The sequence below is a fragment of the Bos javanicus genome, chromosome 15 (genome assembly GCF_032452875.1).
Source record: "Bos javanicus breed banteng chromosome 15, ARS-OSU_banteng_1.0, whole genome shotgun sequence".
Classification (NCBI taxonomy): domain Eukaryota; kingdom Metazoa; phylum Chordata; class Mammalia; order Artiodactyla; family Bovidae; genus Bos; species Bos javanicus.
In genome coordinates this window covers 61,656,644-61,682,945 of record NC_083882.1, presented here as the reverse complement: position 1 = coordinate 61,682,945, position 26,302 = coordinate 61,656,644, and the positions used below count along the sequence as shown (strand labels likewise).

At 38.4% G+C, this 26,302-nt stretch overlaps 1 long non-coding RNA gene across 1 annotated transcript; it reads right to left on the bottom strand.

Moving 5' to 3' along the window:
• Positions 1-114: 114 nt before the first annotated feature.
• LOC133261396 (uncharacterized) lies at positions 115-7,027 on the bottom strand. The gene is made up of 3 exons (XR_009741049.1): positions 6,796-7,027; positions 6,563-6,724; positions 115-212 (listed from the first exon to the last, which is right to left on the bottom strand). It is a non-coding gene; the product is annotated as an uncharacterized LOC133261396 (long non-coding RNA).
• Positions 7,028-26,302: the final 19,275 nt, after the last annotated feature.

The window sequence follows — 26,302 nt, the reverse complement described above, 5'->3', positions numbered from 1 at the left end:
AACTCAAGGCTTTACAAAAAGCCTTTTTTCTCCACTAATTCCAAATAAAGTAGATGGTATCATGTAAATTACTTTCAACCCTTATCTCATTAGCCTGCTATAGCTTACCCCGTGTTTGAAAATGACCATGGGTGATGTAAGTCCTCACTTTGACCACAAACATCTTGAAAACAGGGTCTAATTTTGTATCCTCCAGAACCAAATCATGGTACCTTAGAAAAGTAGATAATAGACATTTGGTATAAACATTATTATTTATTTGTTAGTCCTTTCAAACATGTGTCCATTCACCTATACTTCACATGTGGAAGTCATGAGTCAGGCACTAAGGATAAAGAAATAGATTTTTAAAATAAGTCAATAAAAGATAAATAAATAGTTTGATTGATCCTCAGGAGCTCTTCCAATAATGTTGGAAAACAGAAATGAAAATTGACAATAAAGTACAATCAAATTCATAGGAATCCTAAACAGAGGGTCTATGGTAACACGAAGGAGTAACTGGAGCTTTACAGAGGATTTCCTGGTTGAGAGACACCTGAGGTGAGTCCTTAGGGATGACTGAATAGTAGTGATGCCAAGTAGAGGAAGAACATCTCTTGCAGACAGAAGAGAATAAGCAAAGGCTGGCAGTTCAGAGAACTGCAGGTACTTAGCATGACTAAAACAGTGTTCTCAGTGGTGGCAGGACCGCCCCCTAGGGGATGCTTTGAAAAAGCAATGGAGATATTTTGGTACCAGGTCCCATTGAGTAGTGGGTACTACTGGCCTATAAATGATAAAGAGCCAAGGATGCTAGATATTCTGTAACAGGCAGGCCAATTCTGCATACTGAAAAATTGCCCCAAGTTCTGTACAAGTTTGGAATGTCCCTTCAGACATTCATGTCAATGGAAAACTTGTACGAAACTCTCTTGGTTTAGAGCCTAACCTCATGTTACATATAATATGAAACATTTTTGCAGAATTTTAATGTACACTGAATTTGCCAGGAATGCAATCCCCACATGAATCAAAGAAAGATTGTACTTCACCTTTTTTGGAACTTTATCAAGAGTTATTCACCATTTCAGAAAATAACATCGATGACGCCACATATTTCTTGGTATTTGAGTTACCAATTCAGCCACCTGTGTCAATCCATATCTATAGTTATCATAATCAAGGTGATTCTATTTATAAGCACAAGCATCTGAAGATTTCATTAAGTCCAAGCATTTTATATTATTTTATTGTTTATCACTTTTCTTTTAATTTTCCTTCATATTATAATTAAGGCATTTAAAGCATTCTTTGCACAGATAGGTTTAATTTATGAGTTTCATTTCAGGATAGTAAAATTGTGTTACAAAATGCTCAGTGTAACAAAGAGAGCTTTAGATTGCAGAGGAGAGATGGGCTGGTGTGTTGATAGCATCTCTTTCCCTAAAGACCTCAGTAGTTACACATGAACCTCTAATTGCCATGAGATGTTCCCAGTTCTAAGAGTCTGATTATGGTTTAATGCTTGCTGGAAAAATAAATGAGAAAAATCAAGTTAGGGGACCACTTATTTTTCCCTGCATGAAACATTTTAATGTGATTTTGCACTTACATTTCCCTGGCTATTTCAGCAACATAAAAAGCTAATCCCATCTCAGGGCCCAAGTGAATAAATTCAAGAGCATTTTTTATCTTAACTTCCCTAATTGGTCCTTCAGCATCATTCAGAGATGGTAACAATAATACCAATATTAATAAGCTAGCATTTATTAAGCACCTACTACATACTAGGTACTATGCTAAGTATCTTTCGTAGGTAATTGCTTACTCTTGCAATTAACTTGTAAAGGTATATACTTTTATTGTCTGTTTTATAGATAAGCAAACAGAATTAAGTGACTTCTGAGGCCACACCAGCTTTAAGTGCTGGAGGCAGGTTCTAAGACCAGATGCGCTGGGATCCAGAACTCATAATATTTCCAATATACTAAGCTTTGCATATGCGAAAATAATTTTTTTCTCTTCTAGGTTTCTATAATTTCTCAATTTTAGACAGAGAAGATTTCAGATCGACAAACTGTAGCACACAATTCAAATCTACTCCCACTTGAAGCTGTGGTAGGAAAATATTCATATCTAAAAAGAGAACGTGACTAACTACTCAGTGATTGCTACAGGACGCCATGAGAAAGTGACAAAATTATAGGCTGCTCTCTGAACTGTTATGAAAGCATATCAGATATGAATATATTGGTGTGGATTTGTCAATGAATAACTAGTATTACTCCAGATTTGGAATCACTGAATAGATGTTATTTGGCCTACCTCTGAAACTGCCCAACAACGACTGAAATATGGAACATGATCATGACATACAGAAAAAAGAAGTAGTGCTTGAGCATGTCCTCCTTCAGAAGAAAGTACTTTTTCTTGATCTCTATTAAAAATGTAAAAAGAAGATGCAACAGTGAAATCTTCACCATCTGAAGTGAGGGATTCCTTTATACCAGAAATAAGTTACCCATCACAAATACTATGATAAGTAGCTCCCTCTTCTTGTTCAAAACATTTAGAACAAAGATTTCAAGTTAACGATGAAAGAGATCTGAAAAATATTACCTTTAAATTTGCTCTAATACACAGAAATGAAACACCTGCTAAGTTTTACTTTGATTTCATTTGTTTTTTCACTTAAGAAAAAAACTCTCCAGATTCATCTTCCTTATCATCATCATCACTGTTCACATGTAGAAGCAGTGGCATTGAACAGAAAGATGGCTGGTTTGGTTTTCCCAGAGAAATTTAAATTGCAATTCTGAGTCTGGATGGGAAGCCTGGAGCAAGCCACTTTTCTTTCCTGCACTTCATTTTCCTTATCTGTAAAGGGAGGATTATGCCACCTATATAACAAAACCATGCCAGGCACATAGCATGTATTCGATAAATGGTAACTATTACTGAACATGGTAAGTGCCAAAGAGGAGAAGAGGCATAAAATATGGCCACTGCCCTTGAGCAAGCTACAATCTACTTGGAATAAAAGGACTCATACATAAGAGATAAATGATAACAGAATGTGGAACATACGAATTGCAAAATGAGTTAGACAAGAATATTTTTATAAATTTATTTTTTAATTGAATGACAATTGCTTTATAAAATTTTGTTTTTTTCTGTCGACCTCAACATGAATCAGCCATAGGTATACGTATGACATATGTCCCCTCCCTCTTGTACCTCCTTCCCATCTCCCTCCCCATCCCACCCCTCTAGGTTGATACAGAGCCGCTGTTTGAGTTTCCTGAGACATAGAGCTAATTCCCGTTGGCTATCTATTTTACATATGGCAATGTAAATTGAAAAAAAGTCCCACAGGGAGGACCAGGATGGTTTCATGGATGGGCAGAGCCTGGGTTGGGTCTTTGAACATCATTGGGAAAAACAAGAAGGTGTTTCCAACATCAGGGCTGGTATCCAGTAAGCATAGTGCCTGGGGTCTCAAGTATGTTTAAAGGTCCATGAAATCTTTTCATTTTAATTTCTTTTAAAAATCAGAAGAGATGAATATAATAACAATGAATGCATAATAATCAACCCAACCTGGATTATATTTGTCTTTATAATAACACAGTCATAAAATATAGTTGTTGTGATTTTTCTGGTGAAAGAAAAACTGAAGGCAGATATTCCCTAAGTCCATGTCAGTCATTCTGCAACCCTGCCAGAGAGAGGACTGGTAAACTTTTTCCAGAATTTCTGTCACTATGCTAATAACTTACTCTTTGATATAAACTAAATGTATCCCCCCAAATTCATATACTAAATTCACATTCATAAGCACAATGTGATTGTATTAAGAGGTAGGGACTTTGAGGAAGTGCCTAGGTGATGAAGGTGGAGTGCTTTTAAATCGTATTAGTGCCCTTATAAAAGAAACCCCAGGTTTAGCACCTTCCACAATGTAAATTTACAGTCTTCTAGAAAGTGGCCCTCATCACTCACCAAATCTGCCAGCACCATGATATTGAACCTCCCAGCCTCCAGAACTGTGAGAAATAAACATTTCTTATTTATAAACCACCCAATTTACCTGCAGCTAACATAATACTCAAAATACTCAACAATGAAAAGCTGAAAGCCTTCCCACTAGAATCTGGAATAAGACAAGGATACCCACTCACAACTTTTATACAACATAGTATTGAAAGTCTTAGCCATGGCAATAAGACAAGAAAAGTAAATAAAAGATGACCAAATTGGAAGAGAACAGGTGAAATTGTCATTATATGCAAATGATATACTATATATAGAAAACTCTAAAGACTCCACATAAAAACTACTAGAACTGATAAATGAATTCAGTAATTTCACATGATACAAGATTAACATACAGAAATCTATTGCATATCTTTACACTAGCAAGGAAATGTCAGAAAGGGAAAGTAAAAAAAAAAAGCAATCCTTTCAAAATTGCATCAAAATAGAAAACAAAATACTTAGGAATAAACTTTATCAAGGAGGTAAAGGACTTGACTGTTGATAAACACTGATAATGGGAATTGAAGATGATTCAATAAAATGGAAAGATATCCCAAGCTTTTGGATTGACAGAATTAATATCGTTAAAATGTGCATACTACCCAAAGCAATTTACAGATTTAATGTGATCTCTATCAAATTACCATGACTTTTGAAACAGAACTAGAAGAAATAATGCTAAAATTTGTATGAAACCACAAAAGACCCAGAATGCCAAGGCAATCATGAGAAAAAGAAGAAAACTGGAAGCATAATCTTCCAAGACTTTAGACAATATTACAAAGCACAGCAATTCAAACAATGTGGTATTGGCACAAAAACAGACATATGGATCAATGGTACAGAACAGACAGTTCAGCAGTAAACCCACACACCTATGGTCAATTAATCTTTGACAAAGAAGGCATGAATATACAATGCAGAAAAGACAGTTTTTTCAGCAAGTGGTGTTAGGCAAGTTGGACAGCCACAGGCGAATCAATGAAGTTAGAACACACCCTCACAACATGTGCAAAAAATAAACTCAAAATGATTGGAAGACTTAAATATAACACATGGTACCATATAATTCCTAGAAGAGAACATAGGCAAAACATTCTCTGACATAAATCATAGCAATGTTTTCTTAGGTCATTCTCCCAAGACAATAGAAATAAAACCAAAAGTAAACAAATGAGACCTAATCAAACTCATAAACTTTTGCACAGAAAATGAAACATTAAGCAAAATGAAAAAACAACCTACGGACTGAAAGAAAATATTTGCAAATGTTGTAACTGACAAGGGATTAATTTCCAAAAATTATAGACAGTTCATACACTTCAATAACACAAAGATAAAAATGGGCAGAAAACCTAAATAGGTATTTCTCCAAAGAAGACATACAGATGGCCAATAGGCACATGAAAAGATGCTCAACATCACTAATTATTAGAGAAATGCAAATCAAAGCCACTATGAGGTATCACCTCATATTGGTCAGAGTGCCCATCATCAAAAAATCTATAAACAATAAATGCTGGAAAGGATGTGGAGAAAAGGGAACTCGCCTACACTGCTGGTGGGAATGTAAATTTGTACAGCCAATATGGATATGGTATGTAGGCACCTTAAAAAACTAAAATTAGAGTTACCATATGATCCAGCAATCTTACTCCTTGACATATATCTGAACAAAACTATAATTTGAAAAGATACATGCACCCCAATGTTCAGAGCAGCACTATTTATAATAGTCAAGATATGGAAGCAACCTGAATGTCCACTGATAGACATGGCTAAAAGGATGTAGTGGATATATAAACAATGGAATACTACTCGGCCATAAAAAAGAATGAAATACTGGCATTTGTAACAACATGAATAAACATAGATGTTATCATACTAAGTGAAGTAAGTCAGAAAGAGAAAAGACAAATACTATACAATATCACTAATGTGTGGAATCTAAAATATGATACAAGTGAACTTATTTATAAAACAGAAACAGACCCACAGACATAGAAACAAACTTATGGTTACCAAAAGGGAAAGGGGATGAAGTAGGGATAAATTCAGAGTCTTGGATTAGTAGATAACTATATATAAACCAGATAAACAACAAGGTCCTACTGTGTAGCGCAGGGAACTACATTCAGTATCTTTTAATAAACCATAATGGAAAAGAATATGAAAAAGAATATATATATATATAACTGAATCATTTTGCTATACTCCAGAAACTAACACAACATTGTAAATCAAATATGCATGCATGCTCAGTCTCTTCAGTTGGGTCCAACTCTTTGTGACCCTATGGAGTGTAGCCCACCAGGCTCCTCTGTCCACGGGAATGGATTGACGTTTCCTTCTCCAGGGGATCTTCCTGACCCAGGGATCGAACCCAGGTCTCCGGTATTGCAGGCAGATTCTTTACCATCTTAACTACTGTTTGTGAATCAAATCGGAAGCAACTGTACACTAGATAACAAAACTGACTGTTATTTCAAAGGAAAATTTTAATAGCACACAAGAGTCTCTCTTTCAGTTTATTGAAACTTACCTGTCAGTTTACCTCATAAAAATCTTCCATGCTTCCCAACATGGTAGTCTGGCTTCCCAATGACTCCAAGGACTCAACCCACAGGGATCCAGAAACACACGGTCCCTCTTCGTGTCTTGGGCTGTCACCAGATGCTGAGTGAAACATGTCATCATTTCCCTTCTGACAGAAAAAAGAAAAGGGGCAGTCAGAGCCACTGACTGCAGTCCCTGGTCGCTACCTAGATAACTTACCAGCACTGGAAAAGAGACAGTCCTACCATCCACTAGAGAAAGAAATAAAACCACATTTCAGAATTCTCTCTGGTTTATGTAAAGAGCTCAAAGTTATCTATCTTGTTTCCTCCTTGGTTTCAAAAATGAGGATCATGTTTCCTCACTTGCTGTCCTCAAATACAAATAATATGGTAAATTGATAACTGGGTAACATAAATCAGAGTCTTGTGTCTGAATTCTTTCTAGGTGAGAATCATAGAATTTCAGAACCAAATGAGGTCACAGGCAATATCAAATCCAACCATTTTATTCTGTTTCTGTCTCTAAGTTTATAACTAACTAAATTGAGTGAACTCTGGGAGTTGGTGATGGACAGGGAGGCCAGGCGTTCTGCGATTCATGGGGTCGCAAAGAGTCGGACACGACTGAGTGACTGAACTGAACTGAACTGAAAATAGCCCTCATCAGATTTTCACCTCTTATTCTTCCAGTCAGCCTTGTCCTCTTAGGCCATGATGATCTTCCTTAGGCTATTTTGTGTCTTCCCTTCTTTTGCCTATCCTGTGATGCCAGTGCTCACCAGGTTTTTAATTTTATTTTTTTATTTTCTGACACTACAGGTCAACCTGCAAAAATTTTAAGGACAAATTTTTTTCTCCAAAAATTTTCCTTTCTTCAGCATAATCCTTCCTTCATAATGGAGGGTGAAATTAGGCAACTATTTTATGAGTGCTTGCTCTTCAGCCCAGTCTCAGCAGGCTATTTTATCTTTTCTTTGATGATAGGTTTGGAATTTATCTTCTGATGTAAGATGATCCACACTTTTGCATACTGGAAGAATGCATCCTGAGACTTTGAAAATATCCTTCCACCCAATAAAAGAGAGCATTTGTTATCAATTAAGTGTGAAAAGGTGAACTCTTCTGGAATATTTCTAATTCTAATGCCTGCAATGATGGAGACCTGGGTTTGATCCCTGGATTGAGAAGATCCCCTGGAGATGGGAAAGGCTACGCACTCCAGTATTCTGGCCTGGAGGATTCCAGGTACTATATAGTCCAGTCCATGGGGTTGCAAAGATTCAGACTTGACTGATTTTCACTGAAAGTGCAGCTTTCACTTTCAGGCTCTTTAAAACTAATTCTAAAGCTCTATTCTCTATTAAAAAAAAATTGCTACCAAATACATAATGGCTATTGAATGAACTGCATGGCTTCAACAGCTTGCAAAATGAAAATAAAATGCAATTTGGAATATAATTCACAGTTATTTAGTAATCTGGTAAGTGGTACAGTAAGATGGTATAACAAAATAATTATGGGATTTGGAGTTAAGAGATCTGGGATCCAATGTCTACTTCAAAAGACTTGGTCAAAGTATTTATTTTCTTTGAGATTCAGTTTCCTTAATTGTAATACTGGAAGGATGATAATAATAACACACCATCAGTTTGGTGAGAGAACATTTTATATATTAAATATAGAATGTATGCAAATATTTCCCTTCTCTCTTACAGTATAAGTAGCTCATAATTTTCTTTTTTAAAGAGCTATGAGTTCTTTGAATATGGGGAGAAAACTGAGATAAATGGCCCTAGTCCACTCTGATCATTTCTATTATTTCTGATCTTTATATATATTTACTAGGGAAAAAATTACCTCTGTTCACTTGACTCAGTAAATTAGCATGTCTCATCTCCACTGCACTGGCACATAAAAAAAAGATGCTCAAAAAGTGTTTGCCGAATGTTGACAAATGTCATGAAATTTCAAGGTAACACCCAGAAAATTTTCGTGATGAAAATAAATGGAAGAATCTCATGGTGAAGAAAGTAAATGAAGAGAGGTAGAAAATCTGGATGAAAAGATGAAAATCAAGGCATTCATGAGATTTGGCAATGAGAGGAAGTCATGGCTCCCTAGAGGAGACCCAGGAGTCTCTCCATCCCCAGGAGGGAGTTATCTGGTTCTGATTTCCTCCTTCTTCTGACACGAGCATCTCCGGCCAGCTTCTCAGCAGGTCATTGATAGATGACTTGATTCCCTCTCTCTGTCCTGTTTCGTTTTCACTTCTCATATTTCCTCCTGCCTCTTATCATCCTTCTGCCTTCCTCTATCTGTACTTCTTCTCTCTTTCTTTCATTTTCATGAGTGTGTGCATGTTCATCTACATCTGTTGTATGGGAACACACACACACACACACACAGTCTCAGACGAACTATATTGACAATGAAAACTTTTGAATTCAACAAAGCTTTATTTAAATAATAACTAGCTGATATTTCAATAAGATAATGATTTAATCCACTAACTGGTGTTCTTTTGTTTTTAATTTCTGGATACTTCTTCCAGCCAAGAGACTGCTTAGGTAGTCTAGACTTCCTGCATTAGGGAAGGGAAAATAGAGCTAATGAGTCAGATTTCTTGGCAAAGCTAGTAGATTTTGAAGAATACATAATCGGCCAAAGTTGCATTCTTTCCCCAGTCCAGAGCTGATGAAAGATGGGGAAAGAAAAGAGCTTAACAGGGAAAGTAAAAAGCATAAACTTAGGCAAGGTCCCAATATGATGCCATCAAGGGGACAAGATAACAGAATCTCCTAAGTATTGTGATCTGAGAGCAGAGGAGACCTTTGCATTCCTTTTCTGCATAGGGTTAAAGCAAAGGAGCAAATGGGTAAAGAAAAGCCCCCAGTCAGTATTGGCAGAGGCAAGAAAATAGAAATGGCTGAGTATATTAGTTTCGTATTGATGCCTTAATGAGTTACCACAAGTTCAGTTCAGTTCAGTCACTCAGTCATGTCCAACTCTTTGTAACCCCATGGACCGCAGCACGCCAGGCCTCCCTGTCCATCACCAACTCCTGGAGTTTACTCAAACGCATGTCCATTGAGTCAGTGATGCCATCCAACCATCTCATCCTCTGTTGTCCCCTTCTACTCCTGCCTTCAATCTTTCCCAGCATCAGGGTCTTTTCAAATGAGTCAGCTATTTGCATCAGGTGGCCAAAGTATTGGAGTTTCAGCTTGAACATCAGCCCTTCCAATGAATATTCAGGACTGATTTCCTTTAGGATGGACTAGTTGGATCTCCTTGCAGTCCAAGGGACTCTCAAGAGTCTTTTCCAACACCACAGTTCAAAAGCATCAATTCTTCGGTGCTCAGCTTTCTTTATAGTCCAACTCTCACATCCATACATAACTACTGGAAAAACCATAGCCTTGACTAGAATAGACCTTTGCTGGGAAAGTAATGTCTCTGCTTTTTAATATGCTGTCCAGGTTGGTCATAACTTTCCTTCCAAGGAGTAAGTGTCTTTTAATTTCATGGCTACAATCACCATCTGCAGTGATCTTGGAGCCCCCAAAAATAAAGTCTGCCACTGGTTCCACTGTTTCCCCATCTATTTGCCATGAAGTGATGGGACCAGAGGCCATGATCTTCGTTTTCTGAATTGTTGAGCTTTAAGCCAACTTTTTACTCTCCTCTTTGACTTTCATCAAGAGGCTGTTTAGTTCTTCACTTTCTGCCATTAGGGTGGTGTCATCTACATATATGAGGTTATTGCTATTTCTCCCGGCAATCTTGATTCCAGCTTGAGCTTCATCCCGCCCAGCATTTCTCATGATGTACTCTGCATATAAGTTAAATAAGCAGGGTGACAATATACAGCCTTGATGTACTCCTTTTCCTATTTGGAACCAATCTGTTGTTCCATGTCCAGTTCTAACTGTTGCTTCTTGACCTGCATACAGATTTCTGAGGAGGCAGGTCAGGTGGTCTGGTGTTCCCATCTCTTTCAGACTTTTTCACAGTTTATTGTGATCCAAACAGTCAAAGGCTTTAGCATAGTCAATAAAGCAGAAATAGATGTTTTTCTGGAACTCTCTTGCTTTTTTGATGATCCAGCAAATGTTGGCAATTTGATCTCTGGTTCCTCTGCCTTTTCTAAAACCAGCTTGAACATCTGGAAGTTCACAGTTCACGTGTTGCTGAAGCCTGGCTTGGAGAATTTTGAGCATTACTTTACTAGCATGTGAAATGAGTTCAATTGTGCAGTAGTTTGAGCATTCTTTGGCATTGCCTTTCTTTGGGATTGGAATGAAAACTGACCTTTTCCAGTCCTGTGGCCACTGCTGAGTTTTCCAAATTTGCTGGCATATCGAATAGAGCACTTTGAGACAGAGTGCCTGATGAACTATGGACAGAGGTTCATGACATTGTACAGGACACAGGGAACAAGACCATCCCCAAGAAAAAGAAATGCAAAAAAGCAAAATGGCTGTCTAAAGAGGCCTTACAAATAGCTGTGAAAAGAAGAGAAACAAAAAGCAAAGGAGAAAAGGAAAGATTTGAATGCAGAGTTCCAAACAATAGCAAGGAGAGATAAGAAAGCCTTCCTCAGTGATCAGTGCAAAGAAATAGAGGAAAACCATAGAATGGGAAGACTAGAGATCTCTTCAACAAAATTAGAGATACCAAGGGAATATTTCATACAAAGATGGGCTCAATAAAGGACAGAAATGGTATGGACCTAACAGAAGCAGAAGATATTAAGAAGAGGTGGCAAGAATACACGGAAGAGCTATACAAAAAAGATCTTCATGACCCAGAAAACCACAGTGGTGTGATCACTCACCTTGAGTCAGACATCCTGGAGTGTGAAATCAAGTGGGCCTTAGGAAGCATCACTATGAACAAAGCTAGTGGAGGTGATGGAATTCCAGTTGAGCTATTTCAAATCTTAAAAGATGATGCTGTGAAAGTGCTGAGTTACCACAAAAAGTGACTTTTATATCAACAAATATTTCTTCTTTTACAGATACAGATGTCACCATTTCAAATAGAGTCTCCATAGGTTAAGACTAAGGTATTTACAGGACTTCACTTCTTTCTGAAGGCTCTCAAGGCTTTCCTGCTTCTAAAAGCTGCCTGCGTCCGTTTGCTTGTGGCCCCTTTCCTCCATTTTCAAAGCTAGCAGTGTCCAGTCAAATCTTTCTCACTCTGACAATGATTTCTCTGCCTCCCTCGTCCATATTTAAGGACCCTAATGATTACTCATAGGGGCTTCCCTTGTGGCTCAGCTGATAAAGAATCTGCCTGCAATGCGGGAGACCTGGGTTCAATCCCTGGGTTGGGAAGATCCCCTGGAGAAAGGAAAGGCTACCCACTCCAGTATTCTGGCCTAGAGAATTCCATGGACTATACAGTCCATAGGGTTGCAAAGAGTCAGACACTACAGAGCATCTTTCACTTTCATGATTATGCTGAGCCTATTTGAATAATCCAGGAGAATATATTTAATTTCAAACTGATTGACAACCTTATTTCTTCTATAATCTTAATTCCCTTTTGATACAAAACATAACATAAACACAGATTCTGGCGGTTCAGACAGGGACATTTTCAGAGAGTCATTATTCTGCCAACTACAGCTGTGCTGTTTGTGATGACCGACACAGCTTCACTCAATGTCCAAGGTATTGCAGGGAAGAGCAAAATGTTTCTCATACAGTTGAGAACAGCATGGACATGCCATGGGGTAGGTACTGGAGGAACCAGAGAGGCTGTACTGTCAAACTCAGGAGAATATAGCAGGATATTTATATAATGCCCCAGAGACTAGCAATGAAAACCCACATGCTATGTACATTTCAATAGCTTCCAGCACAGAAAGATGGCAGCCAAGGACCAGATGGCCTCTTTTATCCTGACCCCGCTGACTTTATGATACATAGTGCTTTGATGTTCCCACAATTCCCCTACAAACTTAAATGCAGCCTCAGGGTGAAAAAGAAATGGCAAACCTCAAATCAACGGAGTTTCCCTGGAATGGACTAAGACTAATTTTCCACTATCAATAGACTAGGGGCTCAACATGAAAATTAGGAACATTTGTACACTAGGTACATTAGGCACACTTGGTACACTTGTACATTAGGTACACTTGAGTTTATTATCTGATATTTAATGTGCATTAAATTTTCAACACTTTTTAAACTAGAATGAGCACTTTTTCTGTCCTGTCTAAACCCACTGTGTGCAAGTATTCTCACTTGTGCTTGTACTTCTTCTCACGTTCAGAGACAAAGATCCTGGGTGATGGACCCCAGACCAGAACCCTGTGTCCCTTGGAGTCATCAGCTCCTTCCCCCTTTCATTTCAAGATGGATTTACCAAGGAAGATATTTTTTCCTTAAAATATATTTCTATTTCTAGTCCCCTTGGGTTATCTTAGAACAGTTAGTCGAGATCTTTCCTCCCAGAAAAAAAAAAATTTTTTTTTACACCTTACCTTTTCCAGGACTTATGTGAAACAACTTGTTTAAAAGACCCCATTTTGCCATCCACATGGAATTTTGACTTAAGGAATGTCAAGGGAGAAGATGATCAAGGCTATAAAGTTTTCTGCTAGGAGTTTTATATATTCCCTTTAATTCCCACAACATTTAAAAATAGTTATTATTACCCCAATTTACTTATGAGGAAATTGAGATCCATGAAGGCACCTCACTTGTGCAAGGAGCCTTAGCTGAGGTCCTCCTGAAGGAGAAACTGATAAAAAGGCTTATGTACAGATAGTTTATCTGGGAAGTGAGCCAGGGAGCAGAGCTGAGGGACAGCGGAAGAGGGACAGGGAAGAAGGAAAAACCAATACAAGGATGCATTATGAAGTTGGCCACCCTTGAAGGGGACAGAGCTCGACTCTGCAGGGCCCTTCCAAGGAGATTTGTGAGTGTGTCACTGAACTGTGCACTTGGGTTTGGAAAGGGAGAAGAATTTACCATTTTTTACCCTGACTGGTCAAGGTGGCCCATAGGTGCAAACTCCGGAACCCTTCTAGTTTTGCCGGTACAAAGCCAAGAGTGTTCCCACGGGTGTCCCACATCTAAGCCCTGGGGCAGGAAGCTAGAGGTACGGGTGGAATGTGACAACACGTTGTTTTATTTCACCTGTGGACAGCGACCAGGACAGTAGTGGCTAAACAAGAAGTGGGGCTGGGAGGATGTGCAATGATACGGAGAAGTGGCTAATACTCAAGGTCATGAGACTATTAAATACTTGAAATCAGGCCTGCATGACTGCAAGACCTGGATGCCTTCCATAATTCAAATGAATTCCCAAGAAGAGATTTGGCTTTGAGGAACTAAAGCATGAGTTTATTACCCTTGGCAATTAGACAAGGGTCTGATATTGATTTTACACTGTATCAGAAGTGGACCATTATGCACTCAGTCTTGGTATATCTAAGGGCAAGAATTCTTCCCCCATTAACCTCAAAAATGGGTCTGAAAATAAATGTTACATATAGGATTCCAGAACAGCGCTATCAGGCAAAAAATAAGGTGAGCTACATGTGCAATGTTAAATATTTGCATAATCTATTTTATTTAACCCAGGGTTTTCAAGGTATTATCATGTCAACATGCAATTAATAAAATAAAATTGTTGAAAATTTTTCCATTCTCTTTTTTTGTGATACTAAGTCTTCAAAATCTGGTATGCATTTCACACCTACAACTACAGCTCAGTTTAGCCTGGCTATATTTCAAGTGTTCAGTAGCTGCGGGTAGCTACAATTACCATTTTGGAAAGTGCAGCTGTTAGATATTTTCTACTCATGAACTGAAGGAGTTAATCTGTGAAAGACATTTCATTAGGATAAGATGGAATAGGGAGGATTTCTATTTAGTCTTCTAACATTATGACTTGCACCTATATGATTTCTCTCTGAAATAAACGTCAAATTGACAAGGTTCAGGGCCTAAAGTGGTTAGAAGCGTAATTCGAAAACAAAACCAAGCTATACATGAATCTAATATTTCAGGCTTTATTTCCTCTGTTCACTTGTCTTTAAACTGCAGGACAAGTAACTTTTAACTTAAAGTTTTGCATATTCAAGGATATTGCATGTGGCAAACAGCATAAGATTGTAATTCTAAAAATGAGTCACAAACAAAATATCCTATGCCACCTGAATTATGACATGCAAATTTCTTTGCCTTTACTCCTATGGAAAGTATATTTTATTTTCATGGATTTATATTTACCAGGCACATATGTAGCTTATATTAAGTCTAATGAGACATTTGGAAGATATGGGTATTATGAATATAGTGGTTAAAAACACAAGATTTCTATCCCTTAAAAAAGAGTTACTATATGATCCCCAATCCCACTCCTCAGCATATACCTGGAGAAAACTAATTTGAAGATACATGCATCCCAATGTTCATAGCAGCTCTGTTTATGATAGTCAAGATACAGAAGCAACCTAAATGCTCATTGACAGATGAATGGATAAAGAAGATGTGACATATATGTAGAATGGAATCCTACTCAGCCATAAAAAAGAATGAAATGATGCCATTTGCAGTAACATGAATGGACCTAAAGACTATCATTACTAGCTGAAGTAAGTCAGACAAAGACAAATAGCATATGATATCACTCATATTTATAAGATAAAAATAGTCTCACAGACATAGGAAACAAACTTGTGGTTCCCAAAGGGGGACGGGGGGAGGAGAAATTAGGGATTTGGGATTAACAGATACATTATTGTTTAGTCGCTAAGCTGTGTTTGACTCTTTGCAACCTCATGGACTGTAGCCTGCCAGGCTCCTCTGTCCATGAAATTTTCTAGGTAAGAATACTGGAGTGGGTTGCCATTTCCTTTTCCGGGGCATCTTCCTGACCCAGGGATCATGAAATGTCACCTGCACTGACAGGTGGCTTCTTTAGCACTGCACCACCTAGGTTGTAGTAACAGGTACACACTGCTGCTAAGTCGCTTCAGTCGTGTCCGACTCTGTGCGACCCCTGAGATGGCAGCCCACCAGGCTCCCCCGTCCCTGGGATTCTCCAGGCAAGAACACTGGAGTGGGTTGCCATTTCCTTCTCCAATGCATGAAAGTGAAAAGTGAAAGGGAAGTCGCTCAGTCGTTCCCGATTCTTAGTGACCCCATGTACTGCAGCCTACCAGACTCCTCTGTCCATGGATTTTCCAGGCAAGAGTACTGGAGTGGGGTGCCATTGCCTTCTCCAAACAGGTACATACTACTATATATAAAACAGATAACCAACAAGGATCTACTGTGTAGCACAGGGAACTATATTCAATATCTTATAATAACCTGTAATGGAAAGTAATCTGAAAAAGAATATATATACATGTACATATATATAAATATATGTAATTGAATCACTTTACTGTATACATGAAGCATTGTAAATCAACTATACTTCAATTTTTTAAAAAGAAAATACAAGATTTAGAGATGAATCTAGGTTCAAATCCCATATTTCCCCCTTACTCTGTGTAACTCTGGGGCTTCCTTGGTGGCTCAGATGGTAAAGAATCTGCCTGCAATGCAGACCTGGGTTCAGTCCCTGGGTTGGGAAGATCATCTGGAAGAGGGCATGGCAACCTACTCCAGTATTCTTGCCTAGAGACTCCCATGGACACAGCCTGGCAGGTTATAGTCCATGAGGTCTCAAAGAGTCAGACATGACTGAGCAACTAAGCACTTTGTAACTCTGAGTCAGTTACTACACCTCTGTGAGCCTGTTTTTTCATCTCTGCGATGGAGATCACAACACCTATCTTACAGGGTTATGAAAATGAAAGTGTCAGTCATTCAGCTGTTTCCAGCTCTTTGTGATCACATGGAATGTAGCCAGCCAGGCTCCAGGAGTAGAGTAAGAGTTAAATAAGATAGTGTATGTTAACAATAGTACCTGGTGTGTAGTTAACACTCAGTAAATGGCTGTTTATACTCTTCTGTTCAGTTCAGTTCAGTCGCTCAGTTGTGTCCAACTCTTTGCGACCCCATGAATCACAGCAAGCCAGGCCTCCCTGTCCATCACCAACTCCCGGACAGACTCACGTCCATCGAGTCAGTGATGCCATCCAGCCATCTCATCCTCTGTTGTCCCCTTCTCCTCCTGCCCCCAATCCCTCCCAGCATCAGAGTCTTTTCCAAAGAGTGAACAATAATCTAATAGTAAGGCAGACTGTAGAATGCTCACCTTGCCATCAACATTTCTCATAGGCTACCAAGTAAACATCTGTAACCCACGTATGGAACCATGAATTATTATGAGTGCCACTAAACTCTAGTGTTCAGAAATTTGCCAACAAAAGGGGCATTTTCCATTCAATGTTGGTCAAATAGTTCATCAAAATCCACAGCCTCAAAGCAACCTAGCTGGGTAAATTTTTTTTCCTATTCTTTTGTCTCTTAATCCCCACACTGTGGCCTGATTCCCATAACAGCTGAAATTAGCACTTTAATTTCCACATTATCTCCTTTATATTACAGATGAATAATGTGCTAGAATAAACGGGGGGATCTTAGGGGGAATTACCAAAGATGAAAAAAAAAAGTATTATGCTTCTTCCTGAACAGTCTTTTATATCCTGCCCTGAATTATCACTGGAATATGTCTCCAGCCATTTAGTCTAGAGCCAAATCAGAGGCTATCATTCAGTGAGACAGAAGTCTCCTGAGACAAACTTCCTGCCTTACTCAACCCACACCTTCTTGTCACTGCCTACTTCAAGACAAGTGGTTTAAACACACTTGTCTTTGAACAAAATGCTCTAGATTGCATAGTCCTAAGGATGATAATAACTAAAATTTCTTTAAACATTGCTTATGAGACAAGTATTGTGCTAAACATTTCACAAGCATTAGCTCATTTATTCAACCCTATGAGTTACCTGGCAGACACAGAAGTGGAAGTTACAGAAGTGTAATAGCTTGTGCCAAATCACACAGCTCGTCAGAGGTAGAAGCGAGATTCCAAGTGAAACCGTTTGATCCCAGCACTCACACCCAGTAACAAAACAGAAAGGAGACCCAACACTTGCACAGTGTAGCAGCAAGATCTGCTGGCTCTACTTCCAAAACAAGTTGCTGGTCCCTTCTCTTCTCCATCTTTACCAGCATCACTGTGGTATAAAGCCACCATCGTATCCTGCCTGGAGAACTGCAAAGCTTCAACTTGTCTCTCTACTTTCGTTCTTACCCTCCTACAACCTGTGTTCCACACAGCCAGCAAGCGAACATCCTAGACTATCAACCAGACTCTACTCTCATTGTGCTCCGATGCATGAAGTTCTCTGCTGACTTCTCCATCTTTCCTTGAATAAATCCAAAGTCCCAACCATCATCTGTAAAACCAAATACAGTCTGGACTCTGCCAACCTCCTCACCTCATCTTCTCCTCCTTCATCATATTATCCTTTTTTTTTCCCCCTCAAGTATGTCAAGTTCATTCTTTTTCTAGGATCTTTGCACTTGCTGCTCCCTCTGGTTAGCACACCCAGGCTTCACCTCTTTGCTTAGTTGAATACTCCTTGTCATCAGGCCATCAGTTCAAAGGTTGCCTCCTACAGGAGACTTTTTCTCATCTCCCACACTAAAGCCATCCACCCTTTCTCCACATCCCCAGATGCTCTCCTCTTGATCCTGTGTTAGTCTCTTCATAAGTCATCTCTAAACAAAATCATTTGGCGTTTATTTGTTAACTTCTTTGTTTCCGACCTCCCCTCTGTCTCTTGCCAAATGTAAAGTTCCATAAAGCAGAAACTTGTCTGTTCTATTCATCGCTCCATCTGCTGGGCCTATGACCTGGCACGTAATAGGCATTTACTCAATAATGGATACATGTGTATGTATGGCTGAGTTCCTTCACTGCTCACCTGAAACAATCACAACATTGTTAATTGGCTATACCCCAATACAAAATAAAAATTTGGAAAACAAACATATTGAAGGGATTTCCCTGGCAGTTTAGAGGCTGACTCCATGCTTCACTGCAGGGGGCGCCAGTTCCAACCCTGGAGGGGGAACTAAGCATGCCACATGGGTGCTGTCAAAAAGTTTAAAAATAATATGAATTTTAAAATTAACTAAGGAATTTTTTTAAATAAGTAAAAAACTTAAAGCATATGAAATAAAATATGAATACATTATATAATTATGTGACAGAAAATACTCACCTTTAAGCATACAGGAGGACTCTCTGGAGTCCTATCAAAATCAATATAGTGGTGAGAAATGTGATATAGACAGAAAAGCTATGAATAATGAACTTCAAAAAAAATAGAGAACCAGACAAAATGTGGTTTAGTTGTTGACACTCTTCCCAGGCCTCCTATTGTATCTCTGCCACAGTACTTTATCATTTCTCTTCTCTTTACTTCTCTTGAACAAAAAGGTTTGAGAGCATATACACCATGTACTCCTCTAGGTACTTGGCTCCGTGAATACATAAGGAATTCTAAGGCAGGCTCAAGGTGTTTACCCAAAGGACAATGGTACAAATGTTCTTGCGGTTTATAAGAAGTGTTTTTAAACAGTGGAACATTAAATAACCGTGAAGAAAAATGTAAAGGTTTTAGTAGCCAAGGAAAAACATGTATTGAAAATTACTACTAATAATTTTTGATGAATAGAACAAAAATTACTAATTCCCTTTACCGCTCCCTCTTCTTCTTCTCCTGGTTCTAAATCAGTCAACTTAGGTTCACTGATGCTTTAGGAAGAAATGATCCCCAAATTTCATCTGTCACTATCCTCACATCCACCATGGGATTAGACACAGCACTGCTTCATATTCTCTTCATTCTTATCCATCGCTAAAGGATAAGCCTCTACCTGGAACATTCCAGTCTCAGGTCAAAACCAATGGCTTTTTCTTGATAATGATACACGCCATTCCCCTCGCCTTTTATTGATCTAAGCAAGCCTCATGGTTGTGCCGTGTTCCCAGTGAGCAACCGCACTCCTCCTGTAAGTATAGGCCTCAAATATTTTTTTAAAAGTCTACCACAAGTTGTCCTGTACTTTCCAGATTTTCTGCAATGAATGTATATCATATTTATTAAAAGAAAAATATCAGAGGTACTTCCCTGGTGGTCCAGTGGTTACGACTCTGTGCTTCCATGGCAAGGGATAGGTTGGGTTCCATCCCTGGTCAGGGAACTAAGATCCCACATGCCACGCAGTGTGGCCAGAAAAAAAGAAAAATATCAGAGCCTTTGACTTTTAGGTAATTTTACTTCCATTTAAATAGAAATGCATTTAGTTGCAAATAATGGACAATTGGACTTTCAATGGCTTAAAAAGTAAAAGCTTATTCTCTCACATAATAAGAAGTATGAGATTAGGTGGCTTCAAGCATTGGTTCAGCAATTCAATATTAGATCCAACTTCTTGTCAGTTCTCTAGACTTTTCCCTCGTGTTTGCAACCCATTTCACACATGGCTGCTGCTACTGCTACAGACCTAACATCTTCAATGAAGAAAAGATGAGAGGAGGTTAAAAAGAAAAAGCAATAATAACCACACAAGTCCCTTTAGTAGGAAAGCAAAAGTTTCCTCAGAATTTCATCCAGCAGACATGCCCTCAGAGTCTATTGGCCAGAAATGAGTCACATGACTGCTCCCCTCTATAATGAGCTTTGGGAAATCAGGAAACAGTATTGCTGTGATTGGATTAGAAAAATTATGATCTTTCCTGGGGCTTGGCATATTGCTGATTTAAACAAAGTCTGGCTTATATTAGTGAAGAGGAGCTGGGGACAGGATACCACTTATGTGTCTGCCACAGAAGCCACGAAATGGTGTAATTCATTCTGATAAGTGAACTGGGTAGACATTTTTTGCTGGATTTGGAAAGACAGTGGAATTATGCCCCATAAAGTAGAAGAACACGCTTTCAAAAATAAAAAAAAGAGGTGCAGCATGAGCCCTATTGGGAAGGTGGTTTGGAAATGTCAACTAGTTCGTCTAATATAACCAGAGGATACAATGTGGAAATGTCAACAGAAAGTAGAAGCTGGGAGATAGGAAAGGGCCAGATGATGGATAATAATGATAGTGTGCATTTATTGGGTGCTTACTATAGATCAGGTACTTTTATCCCCATTATTTTAATTTTCTCAACTCCATAAGTGCTACTATTTCCCCCCATTTCACATGTGAAGTTAGATAACCTCATATGGGAAGATTAATACACAGACTAAATCATCCAAGATGCTTCTCCTTGTCTGCACCTCTCGAATCACAGCGAAAGGGACACAACACTTGTAGTAAGTTCAAAATGTTTGCCCCACCCCCCAGCCAATTTACATTATCTGACACAAACAAGAAAGCATATGAGCCAATGATTGGGCTATAACTTACCCAATATCAGAAAGGAGATGAGCTTAACAATAAGGCTTCCCAGAAACATCTTTCAAGTACCAGTTCAGCTGCTTAAAAAGTACTGCCTGAAACACTAATAAATACTGCAGATCCAGATAATATACTTCTTCATACCAGCTTTAACCATGATGTAATTTTTTTGGCTTCTGTTTCTTCATCCAAATCCATAAGTTTTCTTTATAAAACTCTAACTTCTTCTCCCACCACATTTTTTAAAGCAAAAGACATATATACATAAATAAAATGCAACGAAATGTATAAATATTCAAATAGCAATTTCTAAAACAAACATTTTCAAGACTTCCCTGGGGGCCCAGTGGTTAAGACTCTGCACTTTCAATGCAGGAGGCATCGGTTCCATCCCTGGTCAGGAAACCTCCCACATGCCATGTGGCCAAATAAAATAAACATTTTATAAAAAAGTGTTTATAAATTAAAAAAAAAAATAAACACTTTCAGTATTCTACCTTACTTTAGGTATGGATCAGTGTTTCTTAATTGGCCATTATTGTGTTGGCATCCTTGGCCATCAGTAGCATTTCCCAACCATGTGACAATCAAATAAATAAGTAAATCAACAATCACACATGTTTTCAAGCATCTCCTCTGGAGACATTTTTCCTGCTCTCTCCTTCTACTCTCTTGAGAAACACAGGTTGAAATGTGACAGAATTATGTAAGTATTATGGTTCTATTTACTATTCATGGGAAATGAATTGACTTCCATATCTGTAGGTCTATGTAGCTACCTTATAGTAAAGATCAAATGAAATATGTAAAACACAATGCTTGATACATACTCAAGTACACAGCCCCATCCAAATGCTAGCTTAAATTAAGTATAGCATCTAAACATTTTTTCCTGCCTTCCCAGGAAATACTTAACACTAGCGAATAAAGTTTGAATTCACTCTTCCATTCTGTATTACCATATTCTCACTCTTGTTCATTTAAGAAATTAGATAACTTGAAGCAATATTTTCAAAAATTGAATATAGCTGTATGATTGGTGCAAAGTAGCATATATAGAAATAACACTAGAAGAGAGGGAAAAGTCCATTCTGGAAAAGATGAAAATTACAGATCAGTCAGGTCATTCAGATCAGTCCCAGGAAGTTCTATTTCCTTAATTTACAGATTTATAGATTTAAAAATTATCTTGCAGGGTTTCTTATAGAGAGCTTCAATGAGCGGGAAGTTAAACCAGATAATCCAAAAGGCTCATCCAATTTCTAAAGTTCTGTTAAAACTTTTATGATTTGATCAACCTGATTTCTAGCACTAAAGATATGAATGACTTTCCAGTCCTCTACCCTAAAGTGTTCCTTTATGTATTGTGATGATTGTACACAATAGCCAGAAAGTGATTCAGTATTTCTAAGTCAGTAACTGGGAACAAAATATGACTTCTGTCCACTCAATTATATCTACATACTCAAAGATGTGTAAACATTTTTGTCATAGAGATTTAACTAAGCAAACAATTTGTAGGGGAATTTACCAAAGCCTAGCTCCCTTCCCAAGTGAAGAAAATAAACTAAAAAAAAGGGAACTTATTAACATGTTAAATATGCTAATTTTACTGTAGATTTCAGTTTTGTACAAAACTATCCCAGGAACAAAAAGATTTCCTTAACAGAGAAATTTACTTTGCTGGATATTTCCTGTTACCCTTCCGAGATATTCCCTATCCTGCTCTTGACCCTGGGAGGCAAGGCCTCTTGGCTCTCTTGTTCCATTTGGGTTTAACCAATAGGAGAGAACAGCAGGGTATGGGTGGATGGGAGGAAAACGAGAGGGAAGTATTTCTTCTGGCTCTCTCATTATGTAGTCAGGGAAGATTGGCTGTATTCCTCAACCAAATGCCACAGATTTTACCTGGTGGCCCTTGCATTTGGCTGTATCTGAGAAGGTGATGGCACCCCACTCCAGTACTCTTGCCTGGAAAATCCCATGGACGGAGGAGCCTGGTAGGCTGCAGTCCATGGGGTCTCGAAGAGTTGGACACGACTGAACGACTTCCCTTTCATTTTTCACTTTCATGCACTGGAGAAGGAAATGGCAACCCACTCCAGTGTTCTTGCCTGGAGAATCCCAGGGACGGGGAAGCCTGGTGGACTGCCGTCTATGGGGTAGCACAGAGTCGGACATGACTGAAGCGACTTAGCAGCAGCAGCAGCAGCAGTCTGTCTACATCCTAATAACCATTTCCCTAACTTTCCTCTTTTAGGTTGGATTGGTGATAGTTCCACACTAGCCCCTCAAGGTTACACCTCTCCTTGTTTGTGTCCCCAAACTCTGTAATATGCCTTTTATCAAAACTCCTCAGTTAGCGAGTTTTGAGTATGTCATCCATTTCCTGCTGGAACTCTGATGCATTTACCTTTGAAACTGGCTACAAAATCATTTAGTAACTACAGTGTTGGGTCATTCAGAGCACAATGGTTCCAAGTGCTAGTGTGAGAGTCCAAAAGTCTGGGTTGAAATCATGGCCCAACACTTTACCTACCGTGTGACCTTGAATAAATTTACTAACTTCTACATCTCAGTTTCCTCATCTACTCCAGGAGATAGTGAAAGACAGGGAACTCTGGCACGCTGCAGTCCTTGTGGTCACAAAGAGTCAGATTCGACTTAGCAACCGAACAACAACAACAAATACATATACACTGCTGCTGCTGCTAAGTCGCTTCAGTCGTGTCCGACTTCGTGCGACCCCAGAGACGGCAGCCCACCAGGCTCTGCCGTCCCTGGGATTCTCCAGGCAAGAACACTGGAGTGGGTATGTATAAAATGGTAGCTAATGAGAACCTCCTGTATAGCCCAAGGAACTCTACTCAGTGCTCTGTGGTGACATAAATGGGAAGGAAATTCAAGGAAGAGGGGACATACGTATATATATAGCTCATTCATTTTATTGTACAGCAGAAACTAATACAACATTGTAAACCAAATACACTCCAGTAAAAAATGAAGAAAAAAGAAAACCAGATGGATACTAGTAGAAACTACCCCATGGTGCTATTCTGAGGATTAAAATATCTTAAAAACATGTCTGGCACATAGTTAGTGTTTATAAATGTTGACTATTTTTTTATGTCTTCATATACTCTGTAATACTCTATCTTCGGTAATAGGCGCAACATTAGTACATTACAATTAACTAAACTCTAGACTTCATTTAGATTTTGCCAGTTATTCCGCCAATGTCCTTTTGAATTTTTTAAGGAAAAAAAATACTCATAAAAGGAGGGGGGGAAGTTTCAGTAACCAATTGAGGAAAAAATAACACAAATAAATGACAATGTTAATTAAAGATAACTAAAAATAGAGAATTTTTTAAATGCCTAAGATTAATATTTTTGACAAAGACTCCTGCCCACTACAATCTGTGGCCTCCCTTGCAGTTATGTGGAACCGTGTAACCAATTTCTTCCCTCATAACTCTGGGGCCTGGGTGTTAAGATCTTGGGCATCCCCCTCCAAGTCTTTCTTCTCTGTTTTCACAGTGAGAACGATAACCTAAGGAAGGCAGAGCAGTTGCCTGTCCCTAAATGACCAGGAGGAGCATAATTCAACCACCAGTTTGAACCATTCACACAGTAAATGTTACATAAGAGAGAAATAAACAACTCTCTCCCTTTCATTTATAATTTTAAAAATGGATTTGCAGCCCACTAGAAATAAAAGGGGACTTTCTTAACCTGATAAGGGAATATCTAACAAAAGCCTGTAGCAAACTTCATACTTAATAGTAAAAGTTTAAAAGTATTTTCATCAATGTAAATAATGAGATAAGGTAACCCACTATTTTCATTACTATTTAACCTTGTAATACTAGAGGCTCTGATATTACAACAGGCAAGAAAAAGAAATATGATCTATAAGAGTTGGAAAAGAATACACAAAATTGTCATTATTTGCAATACTATGGGTTTGTTTACATAGAAAGCAGAATAAAATCTATGATTATTAAAATGTATGAGAATGCAGCAATTTTTCTGGATACAAAAAATCCATCGCATTCCTGTAACCAACCATTAAATAGTTACAGACAATTGGATTTCCATATAGAAAAAAAAATTTGTAAATTATCTATGCCAAAAAATTAATTTCAGATTGATTAGACACCTACAAGGGAAAATACTTTGTCTATTAGCAGGAAATATATGAAAATAACTAACTTTATGGACTCATGGTAAAGATAAACATTTTTAGGCAACATACCAAAGAAATCAAGGAAATGTTTGATAAATCAACTTCAATCATTTCTGTCACTTGTTGTTCCTCAAAAGATGCCCCAAATAAATGGAAATGATAAACTACAGACAGGGAAAAGATACTCACAATGCACATAACTAACCAAAAATTGATATAAGAATATACAAATCACTTCAAGAAAATATGAAAAGATGGATAACCTAATGGAAAAAATGGGAGGCAATTCAGTTCAGTTCAGTTGCTCAGTCGTGTCTGACTCTTTGCTACCCCATGAACTGCAGCACGCCAGGCCTCCCTGTCCATCACCAACTCCCGGAGTTCACCCAAACCCAGGTCCATCAAGTTGGTGATGCCATCCAGCCATCTCATCCTCTGTCGTCCCCTTCTCCTCCTGCCCCCAATCCCTCCCAGCATCAGGGTCTTTTCCAATGAGTCAACTCTTCACATGAGGTGGCCAAAGTACTGGAGTTTCAGCTTTAGCATCAGTCCTTCCAATGAACACCCAGGGCTGATCTCCTTCAGAATGGACTGGTTGGATCTCCTTGCAGTCCAAGGGACTCTCAAGAGTTTTCTCCAACACCACAGTTCAAAAGCATCAATTCTTCGGTGCTCAGCTTTCTTCATAGTCTAACTCTCGCATCCATACATGACCACTGAGAAAACCATAGCCTTGACTAGATGAACCTTTGTTGGCAAAGTAATGTCTCTGCTTTTGAATATGCTATCTAGGTTGGTCATAAGAGTAGACAATTCATAGAAGAAATAAAAATGGTAAATAAACTTATGAAAAGATGCTTAATGTAGAAAAATAGGGAGAATAATGTAATCCACCATCAGAATGTTTTAAAAGTTAATCTTCTGTCACCATACCTCCATATTTTTTTTTAAATATAAAAGACCTAAGCCATTATTGATAAACATAAAGTCCCCTTCATTCTCTCTCTAGTACTACCTGTTTCCCAGATTCACCTTGGAGCAATAACAATCATATATTACATATATATGCTCCAGTCTATGTCTTTATATGCATATTTTAGACATAACTATTGTTGTATGGTTTTTCAAATGTACTTAATAGAATTTTTT